Source organism: Bubalus bubalis, chromosome 9 (genome assembly GCF_019923935.1).
Source record: "Bubalus bubalis isolate 160015118507 breed Murrah chromosome 9, NDDB_SH_1, whole genome shotgun sequence".
In the NCBI taxonomy this organism is placed as follows: Eukaryota; Metazoa; Chordata; class Mammalia; order Artiodactyla; family Bovidae; genus Bubalus; species Bubalus bubalis.
In genome coordinates, this window is record NC_059165.1 from 106,940,716 (window position 1) to 106,960,481 (window position 19,766).

Consider the following 19,766-nt stretch of genomic DNA (forward strand, 5'->3'; position numbering starts at 1 on the left):
TGATATTGTGTATAATTGGTAGTACATACATGGACTATATTTAAGTGTTCCATCATATGTCCAGTCCTTATATTAATACTTAACCAAATCATGTAAGCCAGATTCAGTGCCAAATACCAAAATTCTAGCTACATCATGTACTTCTGCTATCAAATAACGTCTCCATTTTTAAGAAACTTATGCTCGTGAGGAATCACATAACCATGTATTTTGGGTTTGGGGGGAATAGGAGGTCCTTGCTTCTTCTTTCCCTCCAGTTTCTAAGATTGCGTAATTTGGTTAAGACAGCATTAGAAAACAAGCTGCTGTATCTAAATTAGCTAAAGAATCGATAGTTAATGCTCTGCAAGACTGTAGTAGATTATCTTTCATGGAACAGTTGCCTTACAGCCAATTGTGAGGCCAAACGGCGCAGCGACGTTGCTTACAGCACAAGTGCCGGCCTGCGGCCGGGGACGCGCACCGGCTTGTTGCCTGACTCCCCGCTGCTCAGGGCTGCGCGGGCTGCGCTGACGGCGCTGCTCGGTCCCCTCCCTTTAAGGCAGAAGTGGGGGCAGTGGAGCGAATGAGGTGGAGATGGCAGGTCATGGTTTCCACAGGTCATCTCTGGAGGCTGCAAAACGGCACACACACACATTTTAGGAGAGAAAAAGAGAGCAAGCAATCCTAGAGACATTCAAATAACACAGGAAACTTGACTACAGGCAGGCAGTTGGGGTGGGGGGCTTTGGTTTTGGGTTTGATGAAATGCCCTCTTGGAAGAAGTTGTATTGATTGGGATGTCAGCCGTGGCATGAGACCATGCTGCAAGCTTCCAAGGCCCCACTGGCCTCACCTATGAGGAGTCCTCTCCCCTCTCACTGCTCCTGATTTAATTATTAGTTACGGGTTTGAATACAACTTGCAAATTGTAATCAGTTTTCACATTTGCAGTTGATTTCCACAGCCACATAGTATCTCAAGCTTTTGGCACCCATCTGGAAACAGAACAGCAGTGGGTTTACCCAGGAGGTAATTTTCCCTGATTCATTTTGAAAGTAAAAAGCCACAAGGTTGGTCCTTCAGCTAGTCTGAAGACGAGGGTGGTCCTGCTTCCCAGAAGGACTGCTCAGTCTCATCCCTCAGCCTCCTCAGTGAGAAACAGACCAGCAGGGGCAGAGAAGGCATCAATTCAAAGATAGCAGGGGCTGCTTGTCCACCCAGGGGCCACTCAAGGCCCGTGTGCAGCGTCCAGGTGAGGAGATCCCGGCTTCAGGAGTGGGGAGCTGTGAGCACGACCACGGTCAAGGCTGTGTTCTTTGAGCCTGACTCACGTCCTGGGCTCTTGCTGGGTAGGCAGCCATGTTCAGGCCGTCCCACCATGAGCAGCTACTGTCCCAGGGCACAGTAGTGCCACGCTGTCCCACGTGCTCTCCCACCAGGTCCGAGGCAGCACTGGTTCCTCAGTGACCTCTGGATTTTACCTTCATCTTCTATCATAACCTCTGTCCCTTTCTCTCACCCTGGGGAGGGAGGTGTGAGCTAGGGAATGGCAGCTCATTTCCGCCATCTATCTCTTCTGGAGGCTGGAGGGTTAGTAGGTCTAGGGCATGTTCCCTAGAATGAGTAAAGGGCAGGATGCAGAAACCCAGCTATCCATAAAGGAGGATTGGGCCCTCCCAGGGTGTGCAAACAGCCCAAGCCTGCTGCCCATGCCTCTTCCTCCACACTCAGGCGGCTTCCCCCATGCAGTGGCTGTTCTGTCCCCACTTCTGGGCAGTGGAACTGGTGCTGGGATTAATGAGGCTGGACCCTTTTTTAGAGGCTCGGGACCAGTGCCCTGGAAAAGAGTGACAGGTGGGGTGCAGGCACTGGGTTCTCCTACCATGGAAGGTGAGGACAAGCAGAGAATGCACAGCCTTGTGAAGTCTCTTACATGGAGTTGTTTGGACCTTCTGCTGCGTTTTCCAATGGAAGTGATGCTTTAGAGGGCGGTTCGTTTCCTAATGCGATGGCAGCATAGAGATACACAATTTGGGAATAGAGATTAGGAATGAAGATGATGGAAGTGGGTCAGAAGACGAGACCAGGGATCCCATTCCTAAGTGCCCAGTAAGTGGTTCGTCTGTGAATCAGACGCACAAGCCTGTTGGCTTTGCAGAGTGCTCACAGAAGTTCCCCAGAGGGGATCTGTGTTTCTTTCTGACAAGTGAGGAAACAAAATACCTAACACCCTCCAGGGTCTATAGTCAAGGCTCTGCTGAGATCCTGACTGCCCAACAGGAGTGAGCCCGCAGGAAGAACAGTGTGGAGAGAAGGGAAGTGTCCCAGGTCATGGGGTGTGGTCTGAATGAACCAGGGTTACTTACAGATCCAAACCCACCCATTTTATGCGCCGTGTCATAGAAAATTGGTTTCTTTTTGGAAGCAGTAGCTGCTTGCTAAACTTAGAGACCACCTGTCTTCCCAACTGGCTTATTCATGTAGAACATTGCTTCAGCACGGGAGGGTCACAGAGGGGGTTGAAGCAATAGCTGGGGAGGCAACAAGATGCCTTCTTGGTCACTCACTGTCCTGTCAGCTTAACCCAAAATGAGGAGATGCCTGAACCTGCAGCCTCACTTGCTCTGTGTGCTTGTTGGAGCATGGGGTCATAAGAAAAGACACCACTGCATCTTGTTCAAGCCCACTCTGACCTCTGGATCCTGTGAAGTAAGCAGTCTGCCCTCTTGGCCTCATAAACTAGCCTGAGGCTGCTCACAGATCCACCCACTCCTGCTTGCTCAGCTCTCCCTTGTCACACTGCCCAGCACAGGAACATCATCATGGGTGGGGTGTCCATGTTACTCTGCTCTCACAGTCCACAGACCTCAGAGGGGTGGGGTCTCCGCATCACCCAGCCCTTCACTCACAGACCTCACAGCATGGGCTAGGATCTCCCCATTACCTGGCCTGTCTGCAAACTGTACATAAGAGTAGATGGAGGTGTATGGTCTTCTGGGGCTGCTGTAGCAAAATACCACAAACTGGGTGGCCTGAAACAACAGAATTTAAGCTCTCTCAGTTCTAGAGTTCCGAATTCTGGAGTCAAGGTGTCAGCAGAGCCCTGGTCTCCTCAGAGGCTCTAGGGGAGAATCTTTGCCTCTCCACTTCCTGAAGCCACATTTCACCATTTCCACTGCATCTTCCCATTACCGCTTCCTCTTCTGTGTGTCTGCCTCAAACTTCCCGGTGCTTCTTTCTTACAAGGACACTTGTCAGTGGATTTTGCATCCACTAAAATATCCCATATGACCTGGTCATCTCAAGATTCGTGACCTAACTGCATATGTAGAGACACTTTTTCCAAGTAGGTCATATTTACAGGTTCCTGGAATTAGGACTTGGACATGTCTTTTGAGGGCAATAGTTCAGCCTGTTATAATCTGTCCGATGTTCCTCCTAAATTCACATTCATCCCACATAGAAAATATATTCGTCCATCCCAACATCTGCAAAAGTCTCAACCCATTACATGACAGCTCTTCATCCAAAGTCTCATCTAAATGTCATCAGCTCTGACCTCATCATCTGAATCATTTACATCTAGTATTGGTGAGACACTTGGTATGGTCCATCCGGGGGCAAAATTTCCCTCCATCTCTGACCTGTGAAGCCAGAAAACAGATTGTCTGCTTCTAACTACAGTTAGATAAGTGGCTGTTCCTACTCCAAAAGAGGGGAAGGGGATATGGAAGTTAGGAAGGGTCACCAGAGTTCAACATTCAAGGTTCAACATTTTAAAAAATCAATATAATCCATCACATCAACAGATGAAAAAAATCACATGATCATATCAATAGATACAGAAAAACCATATGATAAATCCTATACTCATTCATGATAAAAAAAAAATCTTCCAACAAACTAGGAACAGAAGGGAATTTTCTCAACTTCATAAGTAACATCTACAAAAAAATCTAAAGCAAATACTATACATAATAGTGAGAAGCTTGAAGTTTTTCTGCTAAGAGCAGGCACAAGGCAAAAGTGTTCCTTCTCACAATTCCTGTTCAACATTGTTCTAAAAGTTAATGCAATGAAACTAAAAAAGAAAATAAGTATAGTGACTGGAAAGGAAAAATAAAACTTTTTTTGCTTGCAGAGGTTACGATTTTCTGTGTAGAAAATTAGAATTGACCAAAACAAATAAACTGCTGAAACCAATAAACAATTATAGCAAAGTTGCAGGATACAGTGTTAATATGCAAAAGTTAATCACTTTCCTAGATACCATTGATGAACATGTGGAATTTGAAGTTAACAATGTCGTTTACTTTAGCACACCGCCCCCCAATATAAATCTAACAAAATATATATAAGAGCTCTATGAGAGAAATTACAATATACTCAGTTCTGTTCAGCTCAGTTGTTGTGTCCGACTCTTTGCAACCCCATGAATTGCAGCATGCCAGGCCTCCCTGTCCATCACCAACTCCTGGAATTCACTCAAACTCAACGTCCATCAAGTTGGTGATGCCATCCAGCCATCTCATCCTCTGTCGTCCCCTTCTCCTCCTGCCCCCAATCCCTCCCAGCATCAGAGTCTTTTCCAATGAGTCAACTCTTTGCATGAGGTGGCCAAAGTACTGGAGTTTCAGCTTTAGCATCATTGCTTCCAAAGAAATCCCAGGGCTGATCTCCTTCAGAATGGACTGGTTGGATCTCCTTGCAGTCCAAGGGACTCTCACGAGTCTTCTCCAACACCACAGTTCAAAAGCATCAATTCTTGGGCGCTCAGCTTTCTTCACAGTCCAACTCTCACATCCATACATGACCACTGGAAAAACCATAGCCTTGACTAGTCAGACCTTTGTTCTCTGCTTTTGAATATGCTATCTAGGTTGGTCATAACTTTCCTTCCAAGGACTAAGCATCTTTTAATTTCATGGCTGCTAATGAAAAATTAAAGAAGAGCTAAATACACTCTATGTTCATGGATAGGAAGAGTCACTATTGTTACCATATCAGTATTTTCCAACTTGATCTATAAATTTAATGCAATTCCAATCAAAATCCCAGTAAGTCATTCTGTGGATATCAGCAAACTGATTCTACAGTTTATCTAGAGAATCAAAAGACTCAGAATAGGCAACTCAATACTGAATGAGAAGAACAGAGTCTGAGGACTGACTTCAAGATGACTATAATGTGATAGTAATCCAGACAGTGTGGTATTGTTGAAAAATTAGGCAAATCAATGAAACAGTAGAGGGCCTGGAAGTAGATTCACCTGAAAGTAGTAAGTGAATCTTTGACAAAGGAGCAAAGGCGACAGAATGTAGCAAATATACGCTTCAACAAATGGTGCTGGAACAACTGGACACCCACATGAAAAAAAATTAATCTTTAGACACAGACTTTGTTCACAAAAATTTAACTCCAAATGGATCACAGGCTTAAATGTAATGTGCGAAACTATACCTAGAAGATAACATAGGAGAAAACCTAGATCTTAGGAAAGATACAACCCCAAAGTCATGATCCGTGAAAGGAAGAATGGATAAGTTGGGTTTCATTACAATTTAAATCTTCAGGTCTGTGAAATATACTGTCAAGAGAATGGGAAGTCAAGCCACAGACTGGGGAAAAAAATATTTGCAAAAGACATACCTGATAAGGACTATAATACAAAGGACAACATGAACACACTGTGGTACATCTAGATAATGAAGTGTTAGCATTAAAAAGAAATGAGCTATGAAGTATGAAGTGACATCGAAAAAGCTTAAATGTATATTAACTAACTGAAAGAAAATCTGAGAATATACGTACTATATAATTCCAATTATATAATGTTCTGGAAAAGGCAGGACCACGGAGGCAGTAAAAAGATCAATGGTTCCCAGGGATTGGGGATGGGGAGGAGAACGGGATGGATAGGCAGGGCACAGAGGATTTTTAGGGCAGTGAAACCACTTTGTGTGATACTGCTAAAAAGTAGGGTTATGTTTGTCAAAACCCATCGATTGTGTAAGACCGAGAGGGAACCCTCATGTGAACTTTGGATGGTAGTGATGCGTCAGTGTGGGCTTACTAATTATAACGAGTGTGCCCTCTGTTGTGGGGTTGTGGTGGTAGGAGACACTGTGAACGTCAGGCCAGGGATTACTTTCTCTATACCTTGCACTCCGTTTTGCTGTGAACCTAAAACCGCTCTAAGAAACAAAGACCACTAGGAAAAACTAAGGGAAAGAGGGAAGGAGATAAAGGAAGGAAGTCCAGCAAGGCAAATCCCACTCAGTTTCAAGACCTGAGAAGAATCCTCTGTGGTTCAAGGCTTCATCTTCTGGGCCCAGCACACTCTTCCTTTTTCTTGAAGGGTGGAACACGTCAATCGCTCAGTAGCTCTATCAGCCTGGTTCCTGCCTGTAGAATTTTAGAAGTCCAACAGCCCTTTCCCACTTCATCCTTTTCAGTCCCAGCTGGCAGTGTTTCTGCTGATTGACATTCTCAAAACACGTGTGGGTCTCCTGTGTTTGTCACGGGGATCCACACCAGACAAGAAGATCCTCCATTAGATCTTTCCTGGGTAACCCCATCTCTGTGCCTTGCTTCTTCGGAGATGGTTGAGTCACACCCTTAATCTCTTCAGCCACACTCGGCTTTCTCACCAGTGCATACCTTACTAACCATGACGAATCTCCTAATTTTAGCCTCTTTTGCTGTCAGAACAGGCTGAGAGTTTCCCACATCAGCAGATGCTCATCATTTCTGTTTAACAAGTCTTACTATAAACAGCAAGGAGGTACCAGGCTGCACCTTCGAGACTTTGCTTAGAAATCTCCTTGTGTTCGTTTACCAGTTCTGCTTTTCACCCCACAGTGGAACACAGTTCAGCTGAGTTCTCTGCCACTTTATAATACGTTTCCTCCAGTTTCCAATAACATGTTACTCATTTCCTTCTGAGTACTCACTGGCAGAGTTGTTAACATCCATATTTCTACCAATAGTCTGTTCAAGGCGGTTTAGGCTTTTTCTATCATGCGTCTCTAAACTTTTCAAGGCATTACCTAATTCTAAAGCCACTTCCATGTTTTTAGGTATTTGTTGCAGTGGCGTACCACTCCCAAGTAATACAATCTGTGTTTGTTTCCCAGGGCTGCCATAACAAAGTGCTACAAGCTGGGTGGCTTGAAACAACAGAAATTTCCTCTCACAGTCTTGGAGGCCAGAATTCTGAAATCAGGGTGTTAGCCAGGCTGCATCCTCCTATGGGCTCATCCGGGGCTCTTCCAGGCTCATCCAGGTCGTTGGCAGAATTCGTCTCCCTGTAGCAGTGAGACCGAGGTTTTTGTTTCCTTTCTGGCTCTCAGTTGGGCTGCTCTGAGCCCCTAGAGGTGACCCATGTTCCTTGCCCCATGGCCTCCTCCATCTTCATACCAGCAGAAGCAGGCCAAATCCTTTTCATGCTGTGAACCTAGGACTCTTCCTCTGCAACCAGGTAGAGAAGTCCCCTCATCCTATCTACAAAATCTCTATGCAGCAACACCTTATCAGTGTTTGATCAAATAGCTGGGCAAGCCTGTGTGAACACAAGGGCAGGAATGTTGAGGGTGTCTTAGGAACTACCCCTGGCTGTTTCCTGCATCCAGGAAAGCGGTAGAGCAGCCCTCATTCCTCACCCACAGGGCCGATGCATAAGCTCACAGTGCTGGTTCTCCTTGCTGTCTGTCTGTAGGACTTCTGTAAGTTACTTCCCACCTCTGAAGTGGGAAGTAACTTACTTCTGCATCTATAACATACGGGTTCTAAACGCCCACTGTTACAACCAGCCAGAGCCCCTGGCCCAAGCCATTACCTCCTATCTGCTTATCTGTGAGACTTCCCCACCCCTGGTGGCTGTGAGATGTCCTTACAGTGGCTTCAGGAGCTAGGAGACAGCGAACAAAGGGCTTTGTGAAGCCACTCCTTTTCCAGGAGGTCTTTAGTGCTGAGGTCCTGGGAGAAGTCCCTTCCTCTCCATCACACATTTGAGGAGACAGAAGGAGTATGATGAAGGCAGTCATGAGGGCCACAGCTGTGGGGAGGAAACCCCCTCACCCTCTCAGCCTGGGGACCAGGTGTCCTTGTCATCGCAAAAGGAACCTCTTGCTGTGGTTCCAGCAGGCTATTTTCAAGGTGACAGCCAGACCAGAACCTGCAGTGGGCCAGGGAGGTACAGCAGGGGATTTAAAATGCAGATGGCCAGCTGGACAGCAGCCCCATCTATGGAAATGTTCCTATTTGTTCCCCGTGTTCAGCATGTTTTTAGTTTAATGGTTTCTATCGTGGTGCCTGGTGTTTACAGCAGTAAAGTCAGGAGAGACAGGAAGTAGTAGTGGACCCAGGACCCCCATAGAGTGAGTAGGGCGCTGTCCAGTTACCAGTGACCAGTGGAGTAAGCGTCTGAGAGGGGACATCATGGTTTGCTGCTGTTTGTGGGTGCAGCGTGCTCCATCGGCAGGGCAGTGTGAGGCGAGAAGACAGCAAGAAGAGTGCTGAGGCCTCGATGGAGCCCGCTCTGCTCATGCAGGGTCCCTCCACTCTCTGCACACTGTAGATGTGTGGCGGAGACAGGCAGGCTAATGCTGGCCAAGTGTTTTTGATGCTCCCTGATTGGAGAGCAAACTCAGAGCACCCTGCCCTCTGGGGCTTGCATCTTGTCTGTTTTGAAAGCAGGACCCCCTGAGTTTAGTTCCTTCCCACTAGGGACAGTAAGCATTTCTGACATGTTCCCATCACTGGAGGTGTTCCAGAAGCCAGGGCACTCCTGACACTGCTAAAGATGGTCTCACTTTTTTTTTTTCCTCCTGAGAAATGGCCACAGGGACCTGTACATCACATAACGTCATGAAATGCTGTGGTTCAACAGCCCGTCTTTCTGCCTGCTTGTTCAGTTCAGTTCAATTCAGTCGCTCACTTGTGTCCAACTCTTTGCAACCCCATGAATCGCAGCATGCCAGGCCTCCCTGTCCATCACCAACTCCCAGAGTTCACCCAGACTCACGTCCAGCGAGTCAGTGATGCCATCCAGCCATCTCATCATCTGTCATCCCCTTCTCCTCCTGCTCCCAATCCCTCCCAGCGTCAGAGTCTTTTCCAATGAGTCAACTCTTCGCATGAGGTGGCCAAAGTACTGGAGTTTCAGCTTTAGCATCATTGCTTCCAAAGAAATCCCAGGGCTGATCTCCTTCAGAATGGACTGGTTGGATCTCCTTGCAGTCCAAGGGACTCGCAAGAGTCTTCTCCAACACCACAGTTCAAAAGCATCAATTCTTCGGCGCTCAGCCTTCTTCACAGTCCAACTCTCACATCCATACATGACCACAGGAAAAACCATAGCCTTGACTAGACGGACCTTTGTTGGCAAAGTAATGTCTCTGCTTTTTAATATGATATCTAGGTTGGTCGTAACTTTCCTTCCAAGGAGTAAGTGTCTTTTAATTTCATGGCTGCAGTCACCATCTGCAGTGATTTTGGAGCCCCCCAAAATAAAGTCTGACACTGTTTCCACTGTTTCCCCATCTATTTCCCATGAAGTGATGGGACCAGATGCCATGATCTTCGTTTTCTGAATGTTGAGCTTTAAGCCAACTTTTTCACTCTCCACTTTCACTTTCATCAAGAGGCTTTTTAGTTCCTCTTCACTTTCTGCTGTAAGGGTGGTGTCATCTTGTTACGAGAGGGTATTTGTTGTTCAGTTGCTGTGTCCCCCACTATCTCCTGGAGTTTGTTCAAATTCATGTCCATTGAGTTGGTGATGCTCTCCAGGTAACCTAAATGCCCATCAACTGAGAAATGGATAAAGAAGATGTGGTACATATGAATATTACTCAGCCGTAAAACAGAACAAAATTGTGTTGTCTGCAGAGACGTGAATGGACCTAGAGAGTATCACACAGAGTGAAGTAAGTCAGAAAGAGGAAAACAAACATCATGTACTAACACATATACGTAGAATCTAGAAAAATGGTACTTTTGTTGTTCAGTGGCTAAGTCATGTCCGACTCTTTGTGACACAATGGACTGTAGCATGCCAGGCTCCTCTGACCTTCACCATCTCCTGGAGTTTGCTTGAACTCATGTCCTTTGAGTCAGAGATGTCATCCAGCCATCTCACCCTGTCATCCCCTTCTCCTCCTGCCCTCAGTCTTTCCAGCATCACAGTCTTTTCCAATCAGTCAAGAGGGTCCCTGACTCAAATTGCTCATGTTTAAACCTGAGACAAGTCTGGCCCTCCTGGCTTGTCCTGAGATCATGAATTTGTTCAACAAAAACCCTTTGCCTTCCGGGAGGGAAGAGAGGCTCTTCCATCCATGGAGAGAGGGGGCAAGGCCAAAATGGGGCAGAGATCATCTGATGGCACCCAGGGCACTAGGAAGCTGCCTCTGAGTGATACAGAATGGAGAGAACAAGCTGGGTGTCTGAAATTCTGTGCGTGACAAGGACTCAGTGCTGTTGACAGATCTTGTGTTGAATTGACTGATTGCACGGAGCAAAGCTCATCTGTCATCTGTCCAGTGCCTGAGAGACTTTTTGGAAATTGCCATGAAGCGTGTCTCTGGGAGACAGAGATGGAGACTCTCAAGCCCTCAGGACTACAGTCTTCCCTCTCCTCTTTACACTAGGACTACAGGAACTCCATGTGGGGGGACAGGAGATCGGGCAGGTAGCTTGCAGCTTGTTGGCATTCAGGGTGAGCCCCAAGCAGGCCCAGAGGTGATTCTGGAGCCCTCATTAGGATCTGGGTGTGTCAGCTATACCCGCCTGCAGCTGCGCTTCTCCACTCTTCCAGTGGGGCCTCCCAGGGGTCAAGTGGGCACCATTTGCACCCATAAGGGCATGCCTGGCACACAGTTCATACCAAAACCCATTTAGGGTCCTGGCTACATGAAGTTCAGATGGATGATATAGGGGAGAGCTTCTGAGGGGTATGCCACTGGGAGAGGTTACTTTTTATTGCCCCACGCCTTCAGCCTTCAGCTTGGGTGTTTCTGAGCAGGGGAGTGGTGAGCATGGAATTGCAGGAGTGAGGAGGCAGTAAAGCAGAAGGCCTGGGATAGGGTCCTGGGGAGAGGGCAGGATAGACATTCCTAAGGCCTCTTCCTGTAAAGAAGACCCGTTGCCTGGGACAAGCTCCATCACAGGAGGATGTGGAAGGGCTCCACACTTGGCTCCCACCTCTGACCATTCTCTTATTTTAGAAAGAGGGCCAGATATTTTGTGCTTTTGCACGCCTGAAGTTGCTGTGTGCCTGGCATGACTAAATTGCAGACTCTCACCAAAAGCAGATGTTTATCTCCAGATGCCATCCCAGCGAGCACATGGCCTGAATAAATAAATAAATTACTCTGCAATTTCAGAAGAAAGCATGCCTGTCAGTTTTGGCTTTTGGTAATTTTCAAGGGAGAAAGTTCCAAAACAAAAATCTGCTTAAATTTGGAAATGATACCTCCTTCAAAGCTTAATTCTTTCCTTATGTTCAGAGTCTGATAAAAATTAGGTACAGTCTGAGGCCTATTTTAATACAGTCCTTCTATCTGTATAGTGCTAAAGGATCCAGATGAAAATTTTGTGCGGGGAGTATTAATATTTTGCTCATTCATATGTTGAGCTCTGTCATCTCTGCGTATGGGCTTGTCTGGGCCCCACTGGTCTCCAGACCACTGGGAAGGTGTGAGAGTGAGCTTACAGCCGCAACGAGGCAGAAGGGGCCGAGCAGTGTGGGCTGGGCAATGGATGGTCAGGTGGCAGGGGATTTGGGCATGGCAGCAGGAGGGCATCCAAGTGGAGGGGACAGGTGATAGAAGGGGCAGCGTATAGCACTGGGGTGGCATCTCCCAGCAGTTGAAGTCTGAAGATGGGAAGGGACGATGCACCGAGCTCCCTTTCTTTAGGAGGGAGGTCTTTGGTAAGCAGCAAAGGATAGGGGGAGGGGAGCAAAGGATCCGCACCCTCCAGGCACCAAGCCTAGGCAGAGAGACAGGGTGAAACCCTGACGGTGTTCTGGAAACAGTACCTGAGGTGATACAGTGGTACCTGCACACTCTGTGGAGCCCTCCAGACAAGTATGTCTGCATGCAGGCTGCCCACAGCCTGGGCAGACATCAGCTGACCATGGGAAGCTCCCAGCTCCTTCCCGAGGGTCCTGCCTTCTGACGAGCCCTGTGGCCTCCTCAGGCCTTGGCCACCAGGATTTGCATAGGATACTGACTAGCAGCCCTGCTCAGCATTGGCTTCTTTTCCTCCTCGTTCCGGAGCTGGGTTTGGTCTGGGGATGCATGCCTAGGGCTGTCCAAGGACGCAGTGGGAACAGCTTCATGAGGTAGAAGAGGGAGGGCTAGCCTGGCTCCAGGGCAGGGGAGCCAGTGGGAGAGAGTGCTCTGACCTGTAGCTCACCAAGCTCCCTCTGCGCTGTTGCTGTGAGTGTTCCTGATTCTGGATGAAGACACACCACAGGACAAGCGGTGTGGATACATGAGCGTGTGTGTGTGGGGTGTGTGTGTGTGTACACACCACAGGACAAGTGGTGTGGATATATGAGTGTGTGTGTGTGTGGGGTGTGTGTACACCATATGTGGAGTCATATGTGCAATGGAGGGTGTGTGAGTGGATTTGGAGGTGTGTGTGCAAGGGTATGTGTGTGAGTTTAGGCGTGTATGAGTTTGTATGTGCATGAAAGTGAAAGTCGCTCAGTCATGTCTGACTCTTTGAGACCCCATGAACTATACTATCCATGGCATTCTCCAGGCCAGAATACTGGAGTGGGTAGTCTTTCTGTTCTCCAGGGGATCTTCCCAACCCAGGGATCAAACCCAGGTCTCCCACATTGCAGGTGGATTCTTTACCAGCTGAGCCACAAAGGAAGCCCAAGAATACTGGAGTGGGTAGCCTATCTCTTCTCCAGCAGATCTTCCCGACCCAGGAATTGAACTGGGGTTTCCTGCACTGCAGGCAGATTCTTTAGCAACTGAGCTATCAGGGAAGCCCTACATGTGCATGGGTGTATGTATATGTGTGTGCAAGAGTTTGGGTGTGTGTGTGCATGTGAATGAATGTACACATAAGTATGTACATGGGTTTGGGTGTGGGGTATATGTGCATATGAAGGGGCCGGGGTGTGACTGTGTGCACATGTGTGTGTCAGAGAGTCCGGGTGGGTTGGGAGCCTGGCCCAGGCTGCCCTGTGCCAGGACAAGGAGTTCTGACTCCCAGTAGCTGAGGTCAGCCATGCCCCATTCTGTCGTCAGGCAGTACCTCCCCGAGAAGATGTGCACAGCCCTGGGCAGGGATAGATCTGGGGCTGTCTACTCCAAATTTTCCCCTCTACCACCCACAGGACATTAGTCGCAACCTCTGAATTAGGAAATGTGCGTATTCTCAGCCAGGGCAGTAAAGGGAACGGTGCTCGTTTGGGTGGTGTGTCCAAGACGCCTAGCAGCCACCACTCTCAGCTGCACGTGGGGTCCCTCAGGGAGATGAAACCCACGCCTGGGCAGAAGTGCTGCCGTCTGAGGGACTGGGCTTTGGTTTCCACGTGTGTGGCCAACTCTTGCTCCTCACCCACTCCAGACCCAGCATATGGTGCGTGTGCTCTGGGTGAGCTCTGGCTTCTTAGCCAGGTGTGTGGTCCTTCTGTCTGACGCCGAAGCCTTCCTTTTGGTGACAGCCAGGTTGTCCTGGCGCTAGTAAGCATCATTCTCTCTTTCATCCTCTGTGATTCCCTGGGCAACAGTTAACTAGTACGCCTCAGCACAGACTGCAACAGCGAGCCCTTGGACTGCGTCCCTGCAGCGTGAACCTTATTTGGCCCCTTGCAGTGAAGGCCTGCGAACACAGGACCGGGGCTGGGGACCCGCTGCAGGTCGCAGCGTCCTGTCCCTGTGAAAGATCAGCAGTCTGTGCCCTATCCACCAGGCACTAGACAGGGCTGCTTTCACCACGTTTGGGGCCACCATATGACCTTTTCACTCTTCTCCCAGTCTTCTGCTTCAATCAAAGACCCTGCACCTTTCACGCGCCTGGGAGAAGCTTCCCAGTGTGTGGGACTTGGTCATGAACACTAGGATGGTACGTTCTCATCCTGGGACCTGAGGGACCCTAGAGGATGCACCGTCCATACAGTCCCCCTGGAGGGGCACAGTGGTAAAGAAACCATTAGCCAGAATGGCTTCACAGAATTCAAACCTCCCACCTGCGTTTCTCAAGCAAGGCACACCCTCTGTGGGGCCTGCTGGTTTCCTGTGCCCTCCCAACTCCAGCCCAGCTGTTTCCTCCCTCCAAGGGGGAGGGACTGTGTCCTCATCAGGGCACCCCGAGGGTCAGCTAGGAAGGGCGCGGGCTGTGCACACCACGGGGTTCCCTTCGGCCCATCTGCGGCTGGCTTCAAGAGGCCCAAGGCCCCACGTGATACCAGGAGTCCTGTTCTCAATGCACCACCCAGGGAAACTTGGGGCGAGCGGTGAAAGACTGGAGGAGGCTGGGTCAGACGTGGAATTTCTCCTGGAAGGACAGGAGCTGTGGCTCCCCAAGTTTTCTGCAGGCCAGCAGGAGTCCATCTTCCTCAGTCCATAGTGTGAACTGGCCACAGGCGGCCCAGGGCCTCCCCGTGGTGAGAATCAAAAACATACAGTCTTACCCGAGAAGGAGCATGCGGCCGACAGCCTCTGAGTCCACCCTCTGTACCGTCCTATCCTCCCGCCCCTGAGGTGGCTGCGACTCCGTTGAGAAGCAAGGATGGGAGAAGGGAAGGTCCAGTAAGGCAGTTACACAATCCCACCTGGGCCCAGGCTCCGGTCGAGATGGTGACCCCTACAGCTGGGCCTCCACCCAGATCCTCACTTCAGGGGGCAGCAGGACCCTCACACCCTCATCCCTCAGACCCCGTCCTCCCCGAGTGCTGTCAGCTCCTCTCCAGTTCCTCGCTGCAGCCATGCAGAGCTTTCTCATGGCCAAAGGAAGCCTTTGGGCCAGGTTTCCACTGAAGAAAGCGAGGCTGCTGCCCACCCACCCTCCTTTCCTAAGCCTGGCTCATCTTCTCTTTGAGTGCTGGACGACACTGCAAGAGCTGAAGGAGAGGCCGCAGGGCAGGGTTGAGGGGGCAGAAAGGCACCCGGTTTAACCCCCACCCTTGGCAGCGCTGAGGCTCTGCAGAGGTGGAGCGAACTGTTCCAAGGCGGCCCACGGCCTCGCCGTGCTGAGAGCCAAAAACATACAGTCTTACCCGAGAAGGAGCATGGGGCCGATGGCCTCTGAGTCCACCCTCTGGGCAGGACCGTCCCGCCCAGGTCAGGCGCTGCTCCCCAGCCCCGGTCCTGTGTTCGCAGGCCTTCACTGCAAGGGGCCAAATAAGGTTCAAAAAGGGAAATCAGCACTAAAAAGTAGGAAAATTCACAAATACAGAGCCTGCAAATAAGGAGGGGTCACGATAACCAGATAACGTACCAGTCAACAAATTAATGGTTTGTGTTTACTTTCTCTCAGAAAGGATCATGCTGGCTTAAAATAAAAACATGTATATGGAACGCTTAAAACTGGAAAAAAGCTTAGGAAACTCTGTCTTGTGGAGAAGGAAACAAACCAGGAGACTGGGTGAAGTCACCTCAGGAGCCTGGGCCAAGGCCAAATGGCATGTAAATACCTACTTTTGTCATATCTCTGGATGGATGTGGGCAAGCTGAAGAGTTTATGGGAGAAGTGGGTTTTTTTCCACCTGCCGCCTTCCACGCAGAGCTGCCTGGAGTCTTCCTTTAAGGTGCTAACTGCGTGCTGCTTTTCTGGAGCTCTCTTGGTTCTTCCGTGACCCACAAACATTGGAACTAAATGTGTGCATGGATTAGGGATGGTTCCATGGTCCTTGCAAGTGTTGGGTGCTTCTTGCTGACTTTTGTTATTTATAATTAAAAATACAAGCAGCTGTGTGGAGCTTTGCAACACAAGTTTTCCTTCCCTGGAGCTTCTGGATCAGTGTTTTGATATTGCAAGGCAAACTTAAAACATTGAATTTACTGTAAAACCAACAAAATAAATTGGAGCTGAGACTGGCCCTAAAACAGCCTCTTCCTTGGCTACCTCTGTAAAAGTCACAGTTTAAACATATGGTGGTAAGTGCATCATTAGATTTATTTGAAATCAAGCTTGAAATCCATAACCTCCTCTCTGGGATTGTTCCTCAGTCGCAATTTTTATCTTATTTATGGGTTGACCATTAAACACTAATTCCCGAAGAACCATCTGCAGTAGTAACCATGTAGACACATTCTCACCAGGTACCCTGCAGGGTGGGAGTCTGCACCTCCTCTCCAAAACTGATGTTTGCTTTTTAGTACACCTTGGAGTGATATTCTCAAAACCTGTGTTAGTAGATATTCTTCTTGAAAGGAAAGAAGAGGGGAAATTTATGCTGGAAAAATAGTTTTCTTCCCTAGTTACTTTTTAATCTTTATAAGGAAATGGAGGTTATTTTCAGGCAAAACTCTGACTTGTAGACACAGCTAGAGTGTGTGAGTCTAGAAACCCGTGCTCCAAGGGCCATCAGAAGAACCTTCTGGCCACGCATGCAATGGCCACCGTGGGCTGCTGGCCAGCTTCCTGTCTTCCTGTGATGTCAGGAACATTTGTAATGTTGTGCAATGTTTCTGTGTATTCAAGGTTTTGTCACACGAACTTCCTTCCCTTGGAACTGGGCCCAGAAGGAGGAGGCTGTGTCTCAGTTACCTTTGGTGGCCACTCCATGGAAGCAAGCCTTCTATCACACGGGCTCCTGGAGCATGTGCTAACTCACTAAAATCAACGTGGGAGAGTTGCTTGGGGACTTCATCCCCCAGCAACTCAGATGTAATTACACAGTTATTTCTTCACATGTGCATTTATGTGCGCACGCAGAGGCACAGAGACACACAGAGACACACGTGTGCAGGCAGACTCAGGCACGGGATGCTCACGGAGACACACACATGAAGAGACCTGCAGACGCACGCAGACACACGGAGACCTGCCGGCACATGCAGGCAGGCACGCACACAGCACGTACTCAGCACACCTTGTTGTTTAGTTTTGGAGAAGCTTGTAAAGGATGCATAAAATATCTCACACAATAAATAAGTTACAAGAAAGAACATTTGGGAAAAGTATTGTGGCATCAGATTGGAGGTAGGAAAAAGAGTTAACAGAAAGTATCACTCACCGTGTGCCTGGGTGAGGCCTGTGGGATTATCCTGCGTGTCACAGGTGAGAAGCTGCAGGCCCAGTCACCTGTCCTGGCATCTTTAGATGGTGTATCCACGTGAAGTACAGGCCCCTCCATCAGGAACCGCCCCCGACCCCCACCCCAAGTCCTGCTGTGAGCATGGCACCAAGCAGTGCCTGGCACATGTCGGAGCCACTTGGTGAGAGAACAGGATTCCTTCCCGAGGCCTCTGTGGGTGCACTCTGCTCCCATAGCCGGTGTCTGGTGCCTCTCGTGCCCCTGATGAATACGGAGGCTTTGGTGTTAACAAAGGCCGTTGGTGGAGTATTGTGGGCTGTTCTCTTGGGCCCAGATATGGTTTGGAGATCAGAGAGGGTATTTTAAGGAGGGATGGGGGAACTCATGTTAGGACACCCTCTGTGTTGCCATCTCTGCCCTTTTTGTTCAGAGCAATGATTGGTAGCCAAGAGACCTGTCCCAGCTGGGCAGCCCTGTGGTGCCAGGCATTTCCTTCCCTCTCTAGGCCTTCCCAGCCTGGCCATCTGGTCAGTAAGGGTCTGCTACTTCTTGGGCCCTTTAAGTGAGTTTGATTTCCTGGTCAGGCCAGCCTCCACACTCACACAGTAGGAATAGAGACCACAGGTAAGACCTCAGACCAGAACAGGTGCAAGTTCTCAACTGGCGGAGGCCATCTGACAGCTTGGAAAAGTTATCGTGGAAGAGAAGAAAAACTAAGGTAACTACCTACCTAGTGACAGGCTTCTCATGGGGCAGGTGCCTGATGAGGAGCCCGCCAGGGTCTCTGTAGCAATCATCCTGTCTGAGACTCCCCTGTTTGTTTAAATCCTTATCTGTCCCCACCCAACAACTGCAGTGTAAAACCCATAGGATCTGAGACTTTCTCCAAAATTATTGATATTTTTGATGACTAAGTTGGAGGCTCCATCTCAGGTGCATAGGGTCTCATTGGCAGCCTGAGTGAGGAGGAGCAGCCCAGGTGAGGTGGATCAGGCGGTGAGACAGAGGCCCCAGAAGAGGAGCAGGCCCAAGGCCTGCGTGTGTGCTTCAGTCTCTGAGCAACATTGCGCTGAGCTGAGTCACGGCTATAGCTCCCCAGGGGCAATATGAAGGTGCTCAGCTGTCACACTCGGTTGTGTCCACCCAAAGCTCATCAACCACTCAGTTTCCTTTAATTAGGACAAGAGCAGATCCTGTGAATCTTTCCCAGCCTCTCCAGTGGCCCCCGCTGAGTTTAATCGAGCTGGTTATGGTCTCTGTTACTACTACATACTTGACCCTGCTGCAGTAGAGTAGAAGCAGCCAGCGACAATATGGAGACAAAGGGGTGTGGTTCTTCCAATAAAATTTCATTTATAAGACAGGTGGCAGCCAGACGTGGTCCATGAGCCATAACTCATCAACCCCTGTCCTAGATCATCTCATCAGTTTACACACACACCCTTGCTGCTGCTGCTAAGTCGCTTCAGTCGTGTCCGACTCTGTGCGGCCCCATCCCTGGGATTCTCCAGGCAAGAACACTGGAGTGGGTTGCCATTTCCTTCTCCAATGCGTGAAAGTGAAAAGTGAAAGGGAAGTTGCTCAGTCGTGTCCGACTCTTAGCGACCCCATGGACTGCAGCCTACCAGGCTCCTCTGTCCATGGGATTTTCCAGGCAAGAGTACTGGAGTGGGGTGCCATTGCCTTCTCTGATCTAAGCCCACCCTTAGATCATCCTAAAACAAACACCCTTCCCACATCCTCACAGTCCTCTCCACTTACCGCTTCTCTAGCCTCCCAACCGTCACCCGGGAACCTCCCCCTCTAGACATGCTCCTATCCCTATCATTCAGGGATACCTAAGATCTACTGTGAGGTGCTTGGAGGGTTCCACTCATGACGTCTACCTGTGATGTCTTTAGAAGGGACTGAGCAACAGGATCCAGGATGGGCTCACTCCTGCACGGAGGTGCACACTCACAGTTGGGTTCTCTGCAGTGAGGAAGGGGAGGCCTGGGAGCTCCTGAGCAGCGCGGGACTCTGGGTGCTGACCAAGGGGTGCAGCCCCGGATGCCCATGAAGTGCTGACAAAGTGCTGGGATGTGACAGGGCTTGCAGGGGGTGGCAGAGGGGCCTTGGCTCAGGAAGACATGCTGGAACTTCCCTAGTCAGAGACAGCAGGGGAGGCAAGGCCCAGGGACTGGGAAGTCACCTTGAATTCCTCTTGGCAGAATCCAGACTCAGGTCCCCAGATGCTGGAGGGGCACCCGGTGGGCTCTGTGGGGGCAGAGCAGCAGCAGTGGAACCTCAGTGTCTGAGCTGTAGTCTGGAGGAGAGAGGGAAGGGCCCAGGTCCCGCCTGTTCCTCATGCCTCCTCTGACCCATGTGATGGATCCAGTAACATAATTTGGAAAATCCTCATGACATCACTGGAACTAGACAGGCCTGCTGCTCCCAGGAAGGGTGGAGCTGCCCTCTTGTCCCCTGGGGTGGGCCAGGACCTTTGGGGCCACCAGAGATGACTCACAGGAGGGCCAAAGGCCCACAGCCAGGCCCAGCCTTCAGTTATGCTGCTTCCTAG

General features: G+C 49.5%; 1 long non-coding RNA gene across 1 annotated transcript; it reads right to left on the minus strand.

The window, feature by feature from the left end:
* Nucleotides 1–476: 476 nt before the first annotated feature.
* LOC112587022 lies at nucleotides 477–6,467 on the minus strand. The gene is made up of 4 exons (XR_006553581.2): nucleotides 6,272–6,467; nucleotides 2,927–3,014; nucleotides 1,916–1,982; nucleotides 477–613 (listed from the first exon to the last, which is right to left on the minus strand). It is a non-coding gene; the product is annotated as an uncharacterized LOC112587022 (long non-coding RNA).
* Between the last annotated feature and the right edge of the window lie 13,299 nt (nucleotides 6,468–19,766).